At 48.1% G+C, this 14,805-nt stretch overlaps 1 long non-coding RNA gene across 14 annotated transcripts; it reads left to right on the top strand.

Annotated features, from left to right (window-relative positions):
• Window positions 1-270: 270 nt before the first annotated feature.
• LOC139594993 (uncharacterized) lies at window positions 271-14,446 on the top strand. Of its 14 annotated transcripts, XR_011680809.1 has the most exons (5): window positions 271-1,071; window positions 5,510-5,579; window positions 5,942-6,040; window positions 7,359-7,506; window positions 7,707-8,640. It is a non-coding gene; the product is annotated as an uncharacterized lncRNA (long non-coding RNA). The 14 variants fall into 14 exon arrangements; XR_011680811.1 differs by lacking the exons at window positions 5,510-5,579; window positions 5,942-6,040; window positions 7,359-7,506; window positions 7,707-8,640 and adding exons at window positions 9,066-9,230; window positions 10,924-11,186; window positions 14,144-14,446; XR_011680808.1 differs by lacking the exons at window positions 5,510-5,579; window positions 5,942-6,040; window positions 7,359-7,506; window positions 7,707-8,640 and adding exons at window positions 9,066-9,230; window positions 10,921-11,186; window positions 14,144-14,446.
• Window positions 14,447-14,805: the final 359 nt, after the last annotated feature.

The raw sequence follows: 14,805 nt of genomic DNA, 5'->3' as shown, positions 1-14,805 counted from the left end.
CGGCATGGGGAGGGCCACGGACCTCCCCCCTCCGCTCCTTCCCCGGCGCCGCGCCCCTCCCGGTGTGCGCGCCCCCCCGGGGCTGCCGCCAACAGGGTGGGCGAGGTGGGGGCGCGCGTCCCGGGGGGGCCGCGGCGGCGGCGGGGGTCTCACCGTGTCGCCCCCCGTTCATCCCCCTCCCCGTTCCCCCCTTCCAGCAGTGGTCGCGCCCGGCCGGCGGGTCACGTGGCGGCGGGTGCTGTCGGTGACGTGGGGGGCGCGCGGGCGCGGAGCAGCGCGCGCGGCGCGGATCGAGCAGCGGCGGCGGCGGCGGCGACGGCGGCGACGGCGGCGGCGGGAGAGGAAAACGGGGGGTCCCGGGCACGGCTCCGGGCGGTGCAAATACACATCTCACCCCCCTGCCACCACCAGCCTCCGCTTCTGGTTTTTTGTGGGTTTTTTATTTTTTTTCTCCTCCCAAACCTCTCCGAAAACGAGCGAAGAGATCTTGGAAAAAAATGCGCCTTTTATTTTTATATATATTTAAATATATATATATATATATATATATGTATATGTATTTTTAATTATCATTTATCTTTGTTTATTTTTTAATTTATTTCTTTTGGGGCGGGGGGTCACTTTCGCGTTTCTAAAACACCCTCCCCCCCTAAAAAATACCCTAAACCAACCAAACAACCCAGCGAGCAAAGCCAGGAGCCAGCTGCATTGTTCTGGATTTTTACTTTTTTTTCTTTAATTATTTTTCCCTCATTCAGCTTTTTTTTTTTAATATTTTTTTGCAAACAGCCGCACTCGGCTCAGGGCCTCCAATGGGATTTACTCTTGGGGAAAGAAGCTTTTTCCTTAAAGACTGTTCCCCATGAACTCCCAATATTCACTTTTGGTTTTATTTTTAATTTTTTTTTCTTTTTTATTTCTTTACCAGAATTCTCCAGACAAAACCCCCCCATTGTGATGATTTTTTCTTCTTTTATATTTTTTTCCATCCGTGTTCTCTTTTCCTTTCCAGGACCCTCAAGTGGTGGGTTAATTCTGTGTAGCTGTTTTGTTATTGTTGCAAAATAACCTGTAAGTCTATAAATATTCTGCTTGTATGGAATTGTTGTACTGTGCTGGGGATGCAAAATCGCTTTGGCTTTTCTGGAAAGGGATTTTATTTCTGCACTTTTTGCGTCTTGCTGGGCAAAGGCCTTTGCTGGGAGGTGGGAGGGGGGGATGATGCAAAGCCTTGCAATCAGTGTCTCGGGTGGGTGTCGCAGGGGGTGCCGAGGAGGGGACCTGTCACCCCAACCTTCCCCGCTCCCCTGTGCAGAAGTAGCACCCTGGATGTAAATCTCTGGAGATTTCTGCGCCTGTCCCCCAGCCTCGCGTGTTTATTTCCTGGGGCCCTGCAGCAAGGGTTGGCTTTAGGGGTGGTTCAGATCGCTCATTTTGCTTTCCCGGACGGGTTTTTGGGCTGCGAGCTGCCGGTCGCGGTGGTGGGGAGCGGGGGAAGGCACGCTCTGGGCTGTGAAGGCATTCCCGGGCCCTGGTGATTAATAGAAATTTGTTTACGAGAATAACCACCGCAGGTCACGGTGCCCTCGGTCCACTGGTGCAGTTGCTCGGAGCTACTGATTCCAGCCCTGGCGAGCCCACGGAGCGGCCGCCTTGGACGCAAAGTGCCCGGGTGTTGCCTTTATTTTCATTTCTCAGCTGAGCTCTTGAACCGAAACATTTTAAAGCAAGGAGGTTGGGCGGCGGGGAGGGGGGGTAATAAATTAGGAAGAAAGCCCTTCTGCTAATACGACTCGTCATTAAAAATAGCCCGGTGGAAAGACAGGGATGGTACTCCCGAGACACTTGAGGTGGTACAGATATGCTGGAGAGACGGCTTCCCTGTAGTTAAAATGCGATGTGGGATTCCCAGGGAGTGAGTGCGGCTGGAGCTGTGTGACTTGTGCGACTCCGATCCCGGCCCGGGGCAGGGAGGGGGCTCCCGGCTCTGCAAGTGACCGAAGGAGGGACGGACCCAAGAATAGCAACTCTGTTCCGGGATTTTGATTTGTTTTTTTTTTTTTTTCTTTTTCCCCGGCAATGAAAACCAAAGGAAGGGGGTTGTTGGGATCGACAGATCTGTTCTGTTTGTCATTTCTCTGCAGTGCGTGACGCTTTCGCTTTAGCCGGAGCCCAGCGAGCCCAGCGCCCGCGGGACGCTCGGGAGCAGCAGCAGCAGGGCTGCCGCTTGGGGGATTTTTGGTGGAGACCCGAGGTCGAGCACAGCTTCCGTTCAAGTAGCACTCTTACGGGGGAGATTTCTCACTCTGCCTGGCCACAGCCAAGCCGGGCTTACATCAGAGTTTCCATCCTAACCCGCCTCATTGCGGGGACATAGGGAGCAGCCAGCAGCATCCCTTTCGGACTGGGAGCTGAGCGGCCTGGGCGCCTTTGCTGAGGTTTTGGCCTTTCTGCTCTGGTGTCATACCTTCTCCTACTCCCTCGCTGTCACTCAGGGCCTGGCTGCAGCTACCCACAGGCTCTTGCCACCCACCTCTGTTCCCCACTGCTTCCTGCTGCCCCAAAACCAACAGCGGTCCCTGTGTTGCCTCGCTGGGGACTTCAGGGAGCTGGGGATGGAGTAATTTTCCTGGGAGCCCTCTCCCACCATTGGCCAGAGGAATCTCTGCTGAGTGCGGCCTTGACACCCTCTTCCTTTGCCTGTCCGAGCTCTGGGGGCCTGCACGGCCGCCGCTGGCAGTGGTGGTGGCTGCCAGGGTGGCAATGTCCCGGTGGGACAGCTTCCCCTGCCTCTGCAAGCGACAGCAAGTGCTTTCTCTTTGGGGGACAACGGCGGCCCCGTGGTGGGGAGGGTGGCTGGTGGGAGTGTGCAAAGCCACCGGCGGCCCCACGTCGGCTGTGGGACGTTTCTCAGCGGCCCCGGGCTCGGCGTGGCTCCTGCACACCCACGAGGTGCCTGTGTGGCACGTGGAGGAGCAGCAGCTCGGCCCTGCCTGTGGGAGGCTGTGGCAACCCCGCTGCGGGGGTCAGCCCCATGCACCCCTCTCTCAAAACACCCTCTACGCTGCAGAGAGCTCCTCACCCAGGCAAGGGTTTGAACCCCTGAGTGCCACCCCTCAAAGTGGTGGCAGTGCTGGCACAGGGATGATGCTGCTGGGAAATGGTCCCCCTTGGAGTTGGCAGGGGTATTTCTGGTCGCACTGAAGCAGCTCCAAGGAGCAGGAGCAGAGGCAGGAGCAGTGCTGGGCATTGCCACAGGTGCCTCACACCCTCCCACGGACTGTCCCTCTCCAGCTTCTTCATGTCCTCCCCTGGCAAAGCTCCTGGGATGAAAAACAACCCCTCTGCCTGTGTGCTGGCGTGCAGGGCACAGAGCAGTGTGAAATTATTCAGCCATCTCTGGGAGCTGCAGTTGAGTGCTGAAGGGCCTCGGAGCTGGAGGTGCTACTTGGCAGTGAGGGGAGTCCCTGGGCTTGGGTCGTTTCCCTCCGGGGACACAGAGCAGGTTTTTATGGTATATCGAGGCCAGTGCGTATTTTTCCCAGGTGAACCGCACCCTTGGAAAGAAATGCCTTGTCTTCTACAAAACACTGCTTAAATAAACAATACCTTACTATAATTTTTTCTTTTGAAATTAACTCCTTCAGGCCATAAGGCTTCCCCATCTTCACACAAAAATAACTGCCAGGACTTTTAAAGGGAAAAAAAAAATACGTGTCTAAGAGAGAAAAGTTTAGCCTGACAGAAGAGAGCCTGTGAACCTCTCTCCTTCGCTGTGGCCCTCGAGGATGGGTTTTAGGGACAGCCTGCCTGTTTTGAAGCTGGGTGCCACTGCATGAGGATGAGTTTCAGGGACAGCCTGCCCATTTTGGAGCTGGGTGCCACCGCATGAACATTACTTAAAAAGAGTTTTGTGCACATTAATGCAAATGCAGCGAGGCCAGGCTGCGCAGGGACAGCCGAGTCCCTGCCTGAATTCAGCTATCTTGTTTTCTAATCTAACCTACTTTTTTTCTTTTGCCTTTTTTTTTTTTTTTTTTTTTGTCAGAGGCCGGTGCTTTGCAGGAACCTGTTCTCAGTGCAATCTCAGAGCTTTTTGTGGGTGTCTGATTTCTGTAACACGTTTTGGTTTCCAGTATGAATGTAATGTACAGAAAACATCATGACACTGCTCTAGGTGTATGTGATCTTATCTACCTGACATTTAAGGTTTTTTTAAACCGTCCAATTCATCTGATTTGCATAGAAATCACATGATTTTACTTTTTTTCCTCCTTTTTTTCATGCATCATCATAACAAACTACTAAGGTTTACCAGGCTGTTTTATGTCTGTCAGCATGAACATGGGGCCTGTTTCTCTCGTCTTCATTCCTCCCCGGTGGATGTTGGGGATGTAAAAGATGGCACTTGGAGGGGACTTGCGATCCCAGCCAGCCACTGAAATCCTTAATAAGCAATTATGTACAGTTTAACTTCCCAGAAAACAAAGCAGCTGAGCATGCATGCCATGCAGTTGTTGTTAATTTAAATAGTTGAGACTTCTTTTTATTGATAAGGAAAATCCTCTGGAACAGCCCCCCGGATCCCAGCAGGCTCCCCCTGCTGCAGCCGTCCTCATTACAAAACAAGGCCGCAATTAAAATAAACTCCAAGAGCTAAACAAACTGCTGCCTCTTGCTGGTCATGTGTTAGCTTTAGCCTTTAACGCAGAACAAAATGTTTTCCTGGGTATCGGAAGAGGCATGGGCTCCGACCGGGAGGAGAAGAGGGAGCAGCAGCTGGGCCTCTGGGAATGGCAGGGAGTGGGGTGCTGCAATGCTCATTGGGGCTCCTTTCTCTTGCTTTCTTTTTATTTTTTTCTTGTAAATTTGAGTGTTTGTGTTCTAACTCGATATTTACTGCAAGGGAAAGGGCTGGAAGTGGAAAAACTTGAATGTTGTGGTAAAACCTGGCTGTCCCAGCACGCCCTGGGCACACCTGACTGTACCTCTCCCTCGCCCGGCCTGGCTCCCACTGAGCCCACTGGCCACAAGCCCCCAGCCCAGTCTGTGTTACTTCCTTTGCAGTGGCTTTAGGTGGCTGCAGATACCACTTGGCATCTGCCAGCATCTGCATGGGTGCTGGGAAGGGAAGCACAGGGTGCCCTGGAGGACAGGACCAGAGGGATGAGGTCTGGATGGAGGGAGGGACAGCCAGGGGCTGTGGAGGGGTGTGTGGCTGGCCGGCCCTCAGTGCCTCCATGCCATGCCACGGCTCCCTTCACGGCCTGAGGACACGTTTTAACCCCCGTGCCGTGTCCAGCCGTCCTGTTTGGGATACTGAATTGCCCTCGGATGAATACCCTGCAAGAAGAGCTGCTCTGATGATGGAGGGGTGTACATCCACGCTGTGTGCACGTCAACCCCCAGGATAATATTCTGGCAAAATGATCCAAATAACTGGCATATCTGCTTGCTGACAGGAGACAGTGTAGACTTGCCTGTCAAAAATTACTTTCTTGCCACATAGGAGCAAGATACTTGCCTGTCTCCTGCCTGATCTCCCAAACTGACTGAGCATAAACAGCAGTTCTCGGAAGGTGCGTAAGGACTGTCCCCATTCCACAGAGCACTCACAGCCCCACATCAGTTCTGCCCCATCTTAAATTTAAAAGGGAAAATTCATCCTAAAGTTTTCCAGCTGCAAATAAATACCTCCCACCCCACCCTGGACCCAGTCGATTTTTAACCAGTTATGGACTAAAGCCTGTCCGTGCCTCAGTGGGGCTGTGCCGGGTAAGGAGCCTCCTGGCACGGGATGTGGTGGGGCAAGCCTAATTCCTTGCTTGTCCCCAAATCTTGTCATCCTGGCACCCACCAAACTGAAGTGTGTGACCAGTGGAAGCTGAAAATCCCTGTCCCATGGCTGAGCAGCACTACTGACCTCTTTTCTTTTCAGCAGATCTGTCAGCGTTCAGACGTTACAATGAAAAAAACCTCACTAACCCCTACAGATACTTCTCTCATTAGGAGTTGTGCTGAGGTAGTTCAAACCAAATGTGTAAGTTGCTTTGTTGGGGAAAAAAGTAATAAAAAGAATAAAAGGCAGTGTTTGCTTTGAATGGTTTATAATATTATTTATACTCCTACGTCTCAGAGAATCTTGCAGATACCTGATATTAAAAATCAGCAGAGAGACTAAGAAGAAGGACAATGCCTCAAACTTTTAGAGGCACAAGAATAGTGTAATTAAGAGAGGGATTTGCATTGACCCTGATCGTTTTGAAACAGGTCTCTAAAGTTCAGGCTAAACTAGCCTGGTTTATTTCTGTTTTTCCTTTAATAACTCCCCAGACTCTCAGCCAGTAGAGTACTCTGTGAATTTCAATTTCTCTCTTCAAATAAAACATCGACGTAATTTTTATATTCTTTGAAATGATCTGTGCAATTTTGTTCACAGAAACTCTTTGATTTAGACTTAAAGGATTTAGTGATTGGATAGGAGGGTATCTGGAAGTAATGGTGAAAATGGTGATTATTTGTTTTACTGCCTTCTGGAATTCTTTTATTTCTCCGTACTATCTCTAAAAGCATGTCTGGCAGTAACAAGCTGTCTCTAAAAAGAATTCAATTAAATGTATTGCCAACAGAATATTTTATAATTTTTTATACCAGTAGTTAGAGTGTTAAATAATATATTAGTAGATTTATAGACTACATTTAGGTATGACTATGAATAGCTACAGTAAAAACTCAGAATATTCATGTAAAAAGGGAGGGGAGGAAGTTTGGTTTCTGGGGTTTAAGATTTTTTTCTCCTCGTCCTTATTTGAGTTTCAGTTTTAGGACTTAAAAAGAATTAGATTTTCACATCTTTTTTTCTGTTATTCTCATATGACAAGAAAAAGTCAGCTATTTTTTGAGACAAAAATTCCCGTGAGATTTCTACTTGTTTTAAATAATTAAATATTAAAGGAGTAAGAAAGAAGCAGGCAGATCCTACGATATGGACATGAATCAAATGGGATATTTATTTGCATAGGTACATGGCAAATAGGAAAAAATCGATCCCGAAGCTGTATGAAATTGCCAGTTACTCCATTACAGTGTTACAAATAGATTATTGCTTATAAGAATGTAACTCTTAATGTACTAAAAATAATTTAATACTAGGATTATTTTTATTTAATTTGGTAAATGACAAATATATTTTTGATTCCTATAAAGCAGAAATAAACCATCTCCCAGGAACTGGGAACTAAACCCAACTGCTCCCCCCACCCCTCCTATTTTTTTATTGACTTTTTTTTCCTTTTTTTTTTTTCTTCTTGTTTTATTTTTGCTTTCCAAACTCTCATCGGCTCTTCTGAATTTTGCAGTTCATTTCTCATTCCTTCTCCCTCAATAAAAATACTTTTCATCAGAAAACTTGATACTTTTTTCCTTCCGAGCCTCCCTGCAAATTGCCTCTCTCCCTGCAGACAAGTTTCGAGGATCAACAAGTTAACCTTCCCAAAGATTACAAAGGTACAAGTGGGCTGCTTAAGATGTGAATCATTAAATGTAAGGTGAAGTATACGACTGCAGGAGGTTTCAATTAAAGTGAGAGTCGAGGCAGCCTTTGCCTGCCCGGGAAGCTTTGCTTTTATTGTCAGAGCCGTGCTGGGAGCTGCGTCCATCCCAGGCAGGGAGATTTGGTTCCCAGTGTCTACATTCTGCATTCCCAGGTCTGCTGCTGCCTCAGTCCTCACTCCTGAAACAACTCCACGGGTTTCAGTGTCATAAATTCAACTGTCACAGCATTAAAATGTGGGAAAGGAGCCAGATCTTCTTTATGTCCCATTCAGGCTGGAATCAAGGAGCCCACCTTGGAACTGCCCTCACTCAATGCTCCTCATTACCACGTCCTGAGGAAGAGCCCACGACCTACCCCATTCCTTCCCCAAATCCTGCTCGCTCCTACTTATTTTTATGTTTTTGAAGTAGTTTTGGTTTAATATCACAGTATATTTGATGAGCAGCCCCGGGGTGGAGGGAGAAATGCGAGATCCTTGCTGGGTGGTGGAAATCCTGCCCCGCTGCTGCCTTGTCCCCACATCCCTGCGTCTGCTCGGCATGGAGCACCCCTCGTCCTCCTGCCAAATGTCTCATTTGCCCTGACACAGAGCCTGTGTCCACGCACAGAGGGTAATGCAAAGACAACCAGTCCACGGGCAACTGCCCTTCATGGAGGTCCCACGTGCTTTGAAGCAGTACGTGCAATGCTGGGCTTTTTTTCCCTGGCTTTCTGGAGTACAGACAGCACGGTGGTGAGGCAGGAGGTAGAAAGGGCACAGGCTAGATATTGTCCTGCATGGAGCAGTGCTGTGACATTTTTTGGCACTTTGCTGATTTAAATTTTAAGTATTTCTGAGTTTTACATTTTGCTCTGACATGTTCCCATATGGCAGCCCCAAGTGTGGATGATATCCTCGCCACAAGGATGCTCCAGCGATTGGGTTAATTCCCTCCTACTAATTCCTTACATAATCATGTGGGCTCAGATCCTCAAAAGTATTTGTGTGCCTGCCTCCCTTGGAAATCAGAGAGTTTAATTGTCTGCTAAAATTATTGTGTTTTGTTTTGAAAGCAGAGCAGGAAATAAACTTGGATTTTATGAGATTTGTTTGCCTCTCTGTGGCCACAGAACACTTTTTTTACCTTTGCAAATGAATTTCTGTTAAATAATGTAATGCCCAGATTACAGGTGGGTTTTTAGACAGTGACCAACAGGAACTTGAGTGCCAGCATAGGTTAGGGAAGCTGGGTCTTGGCCTTTTGGTACTTCTGGTCCTGGTTAGTAAAACGTGTGTAGGACAATAGCAGAGTCTTGAAGAAATGCTGGAGGGAAGAATCCATTAAAGCCTGTGAGATGCTGAGATAGGAGGATAATAGAGATCACGTCAGTGAGAGATGCCATCTATTACAGATAACGTTTGCACAGCTGACTGCATCTCCCCCTCTGGAAATGGCTCCTTTCTTAGTTTCATTTTTGGTTGTACAACCCAAAAGAATTCTTCTCACTCCTTGGCATTTGTCCCCTTCAGATATTTCATGCAATACGGAAGAGGGAGGAATCAAAATTCCATGACATTGAAGTTCATTGCCGATTCTGCTCACGTCAGTTGAAATCAGTCACTAAAACCTCAGCCTGCAGGACCCCGTGCTCTGTATTTTTCTAGTCTAGGTAATCGCGATGGCAGCAGGGGGAGGTAAGTAGAAGGAAAAATGAACTGATTTCATTAGGTGTGAGAAGAGCTTATTAGAAAATAGGACAAAAAAAGTAATAAAATTATGAAGGCGGGAATTAAAACAAGTGATGAAATCCAGTCTCTGCTGACTGCAAGGGGACACTTCTCATGCACCCTTTCTTGGTTTGGAAGATGCCCAGGCATTGATAAACATTTTACGAGAATTCAACTCCACAGCAGCAAGCGGCGGCGAATACCAAGAGAAAATATACTCGTGTGCCAGGATCAGCCCAGCAGCTTCAGAGGCAGCATTTAACCTGCTGCCTCACAGCCTCTGGGCCCTGTTTGGGTTTGTTGTCAGCCAGCAATCTGGATCTGCACTATACCTGGGTTATATTTAGGACAATTAAATTAATTGCTGGAACAGACAACCCTTTTTAGACCCAAGGCACTTTGCCCCCCTTCTCGATACCGTAGGGCTGATGTAGTGATTCTGGGGCTTTGGCTTGGCAGCCAGAGCATGTGTGTGTTTTATGTAAGAAGCAGCAGTGGGGATGGATGCTGCTAGACAAATATTTGGTTAATTTTTGTAATTATTAGTAATAACAATACTCTGCTTTCTCAAGCACCTTTCATGTCTGGGTGCTTTTGAAACACTGGTAAAGTCAAGTGATGCAGCTCCATTCTAGGGGCTGTAATTAGCTTTAGCTCCACTTTGTAGATGTGGAAAGTGAGGTGGAGGGAGGCGGGAGGATTTGAGGTACAGCAGAGTTGGGGGGTGGTGCCCTGAGCAGCAGCCAGCAAGAGCTACCAGAAGTAAATCTCAGGCCTCTGCCAGCCTCTTGGTTGACCTGATCTGAGAGACAAGCTCATCTCACCACGCTGTGCTGATATTTGGGCCAGCGCCTGAGCCAGGAGCCTGAACTTTTCCTCCTAGGAGGTTCAGATACACCCTGTCCAGGAGGATATCCCTTGGCCACCTGCCCCACCTGCCCATGTCAGCTCTCCTCATTGTCAGAAGTGATGGGACAAGATGGTTTCATGTAGTTCCTCTTCCCAACCCTCCTCCTGACTGGGCTCCACGTGCCCATGGGATGAGAATGGTCCCTCAGTGACCAAGAACAGGAGGGACCTGCTGGGCTTTGGAGCCTGGTCCTCACAGGCCTGGGTTACCACATCCTCTTTGGCCAGGTTGGCTTTTTGCCTCTGCCTGCCTGTCACAAGATCTCTTTCCCCACATGGTTAGGGTGTTTCTTCCACTTTCGTCCCAATGCTGGTTCACAGACCGTTGGTCCCCCACCATGCTTAGGTCAGCTCTGTACCAGCTCTGTCCTTTTGCTCTGGTCTGCTCTAGATCTCTTGGACATCTGTGTCCAGGCTGTGTTTGTCTTGGTAACAAATTATAGCAAACTCAAGAATTTGCAATTATCCCTTAGGAAACTCAGTATTTCATTCCAAAATGAGCCCTCTGAAATTTCAAGGCATGGATTGTGATTTGCATGGGCTCTTCCAGTCTGCACCTTCCTCCAGTAGGGTCATGTCATGTTAGCTGGGATGTAGGCCTAAAACAAGGATGGGTAAGCTCTAAATCTAATCTTGAGTAAAAAAAAAACAAACAAAACCAAACAACAAAGAATTAATAATCTATCATTTCTATTATCTTTTTTTCTCTTCTGTTCCATTCTCATCCATTCCAAATGTGTCTTCCCAGCAGGTTCCCTGGTTTAGGCCCTGAGTGCCAGCACAGAGATTCTGGCTGCAATTCTGAAATTAGTTAAGCCCAGCAGATCGTCAAAGCTTCAACCCAACACAAGGATTCAATCACCTAAGCATATTTTCAGCTCCCAATTGACCTGGTGCTTCTCTCTGTTATTATGCGTGCACAATCTCTCCTGCTGTGCCAAGATTCCTGTGTTCTTCATTTCTCTTCCGTCTCTGATGCCACAAAGTCAAGTGAATGTCTTCAAGGAAATCTCGGTAATAAAACCTATTTCCTCTTCCCAGCTGCAAAGAGAAAGCAGAGTAATAGTTTCTTTATCCATCGGGGACCGGTTAATGCCTCACTCCTCATCATCACCAAATGCAACTAATAAAGGAGTAAAGGAGATTTGGCAGTTTAATGCAGCAGCTAATTTTGTGCCTGCTGCCCTGCCAGAAAGTATTTTCACTTTTGGGTGATGCCAGAACAGCAGAGCTGATTAATTAGCCTTCTCTTGAGCAGGAAGAGCTCAGCTAAGATGCCTGAAGCCCCCAGACATCCCAGGCATTGGCCATCCTTGTTAGTAGCCGGCGTTCCCAGTATCTCAGGGGTTCATCGGTCTGCCTGTCTGGGTAAGGCAAAAAGACGACAGTGCAGAGCTTTCCCTCGGGAGGGAGCAGGTCTGTTACACACATCAGGTCTAGCTCTGAGACAGAGAGAACTGGCTGGAGAATGCTCAGAGCATGGAGGAGCTGGCACAGCACCACTGACGTGGTGGCTCACAGCGGGTCCCTACAGAGCCCAGTGCTGCCTGGGAGGGACACAGTGCACACACTTCCAAATCCCTCTGCAGATGTGGCTTTGGAGGGGTCAGCACTGCAGCTGTTGCACACAGTCGTGGGATCCATGGAAAACAGTGCTCGAGAAATGTAAATATGTTTGTGAGATGAGCAGAAATGCAAAACAAGGAAACTCCAGCCTTGATAGGGAGTCTCTCAGCAGAGACATTCAGACTCCTTCCTTGACTGAGAACAATCAAATACACAGAAAACACAATCCACGTGTGAGGACACCCTCCAGAGCAGCATGAGCTCCACAAGACCACAACAAGCAGAGCTTCTTTGCCAGCTAAGTAGTGCTCTCCATGGGTCATTAACACCTCCTGAGCCCTCCCTGTCCTGCCTTCATCTCCCAGGAGGTGTTTCTGAACAGCTTAAGCCATGGACAGATTAATTAAACTTGACGACAGGACCAGGCAGTTTCTGCAGGGCCTGGTCATTTTCCTGTCCATGTAATTTCTCAGAGGTTTTATGGTAATGCCTGTAAGAGTTTGTAAGACCAGGAACTCAATGAGTGTGTTCACAGACAGAGAAACTTCCTTAAAGCGCATGAGATGTGTAGGATCCAGCAAAACAAGTCCTTTGTTCTTGGTTGGGTCCTCTTTAGATGCTATAACAGTAATGATAATATGGAGAATTTCAGTCTGGAGACTTGGACAGCCTCTTCTGTCTGGGAGGTGGTGAGGGGACAAGTGGCTGCAAAGAGGGGGGCAGGTGGGTGGTGTGGGGTGTTTCTCCTCTGGACCTGCCACTGGGCTGCACTGTGAACATGGGCAGGTACACCAGTGAGAGCATCTTCACTGGGGCTGGATAACTCTGCTGCTTTTGTAATGGGTGCAGAAAAAGAGATGCTCCAAAGAGGCCCTTCAACTAAAGGAGCAGTCCATGGCAGGCTGGCTGTGCCCTTCAAGTACCTTTAGAGACCACCCAGATGACTGCCTCAAGTGCGAGTACCAGCCTTGCAAGTGTTCATACACAACCCCTGTTTGGGTTTCTTCTGGCTATTCCTGCCTCCTTGGGCTTTCAGAGCATTGCTTCTGCCAGCCCCATGTGTCAGGCTGAATTTCCCCACTTGGTTGCCTATTCAGGGAGACAAAGGCTTGAACAGATTCAACACATCTTTAGTAGGAAGCAAGGGCTTATACCCTGCTGCAGGTAGGTGAGGTTTAAACCAGTCTGTAAAGAAATCCTGTTGGAGGGAAGCACAGTGTGCCTTGGACAGAGACACAGAGCAGCTGGTGATAGTTGAAACTTGCCGTTTCTACATGCCAGACTGCTAAACTGCAACACGCACAGAGGAGACCTTGATCCAGCCAAGGAGATAAGGTGTTTCAACTAGTACAAAGTAGCCAGTACAGAACTGGACTGAAAACGCAGAGAAAGTTGAAACTATGAGGTGCTGCTGCAGCCTGGTGATGGGGCACAGCCTTCAGGCACAGTGTGCTGTGATGTGTTACGGAGATAAGGGACAGCAAGAACACAGCCAGAGAATGGAAGGAGTATCAGTTTTGCATTTTTCTGGAGTGAAACACTTTTCCTTGTTAAATGTGTAGTACTGGTGTTTCCCTCACGTTGTAACCACCTTCACGATGAGGGGAAATAAGTTGCTTTTCTTGCACAATCCAGCTTTGATATGGTTAATCCAGTTGGCATAAGACCCTTGGGGCTGCTCATAGGATGCAATAATGACACTGTTAGGAAGGGTGGCCTCGGTGCCTCCCGGGCATGGTGGTGTGTGTGCAGTATGAGAGCCTGGCGAGGCTGAAGGCTCCCCCTGACCTTGCAGGGCAGCCTCTGTGCCCAGGTGAGGCTGCACAGGGCTGGGTGGGCTCGGCACAGGTGGCGCTGCCGGGGCCATGCGCTGCCTGCGTGCTCGGCAGAGACGGACAAATCAACTCGCCTGGATTTATCTCGCTTTCTCAGATGATATCTTGCAATGTCTCAATCCTATTGCTCCAGCCCAGGCTGGCAGATAAGAGGCAGCTCGTGCCTCGCTGGGGCAGGGTTTAGGCAGCCAGTGAGTCCAGCTGGCAGGAAGCTCATTGCCGGACTGCGAGGGGACGGAGCTTTCTGCTGTGGCAGTCACGAGACCAAGAAATGCTTTTTCTTCAGAAGAACTTGTTGATTTTAAAAATAAAGCAGCCATGGCCTATGCTCCAAGGAATGTCTGGGATTGGGAAAAATGGAAAGGCATTTTTCTGTTCCTAGAGGGATTTGCACTGTAAAACCTAAACAATGTTTGTTCCTCTGGACCTCCCCAGCTCCACACTTCTGTGGTATTTATCAACACAGTGTTTTAGTGAATGATCTTCCTCCAGTTAACTAGCATGACTTAAATAGCGTGGTGATATTGCCAAATTCCTGATATCTGACAGCTTCCCTCTTCTTACCCACAGCAGCCAAGTGGATCCAGGCAGTCCTTCATTCATGGACATAACAGGCTGACCTGAAAGTATCTTTGGACCAAGCCAAGGCTCAAACCTGTAAAAACTTAAGCACTTGCTCAGATTTTATAGCATGTGTAATCTCAGAGACTGAACATATTATTGCTATCATTTATTCATATGTGCTATCTCTATTCCTCTCTCCCACTATTATCTGAGTGTCTTGTAAACATTAATGAATGATTTCCCTGCACACTGCTTCATTGTTTGGGCAGCAGGTCACAGGGAATGATTAAAGTGATGGGAAAAATGGCAGGTTGGATTTAAAAAGTCTGGTTTATTAATGTTCCTTTGCCTAGATTCTGGAATATAGGAAATTCAAGGTACCCTCGTGTTTTTTGAGACATTTCAGAAACTAGGAACCATTTCCCAAGTTGCTTTGTTCTATTCCCTTCTGAAATGTTAATGAAAATCTGAAATGAAATGAAACGGAGACATTAGAGATGTCTCCAAACCTTGCTGCCCCTAAAGAGTTAATGTACACAGCTAGAAACTAGATTTTCAGGTCATTTTGGATGAAAAACCATTTCCTCTTATTTAACTTACCTCTTAGAAAAATGTTGCTCCTAATCTTGGCTATCTTCTTTTATTGACCACTGCCATTTTCAGTGGGA

Source organism: Agelaius tricolor, unplaced genomic scaffold, assembly GCF_023055355.1.
Source record: "Agelaius tricolor isolate 1412-34295 unplaced genomic scaffold, bAgeTri1.0.p SCAF_12, whole genome shotgun sequence".
NCBI lineage: Eukaryota > Metazoa > Chordata > Aves > Passeriformes > Icteridae > Agelaius > Agelaius tricolor.
Note: the sequence above shows the minus strand (reverse complement) of the source record. Positions and strands in the feature narration are given on the sequence as shown.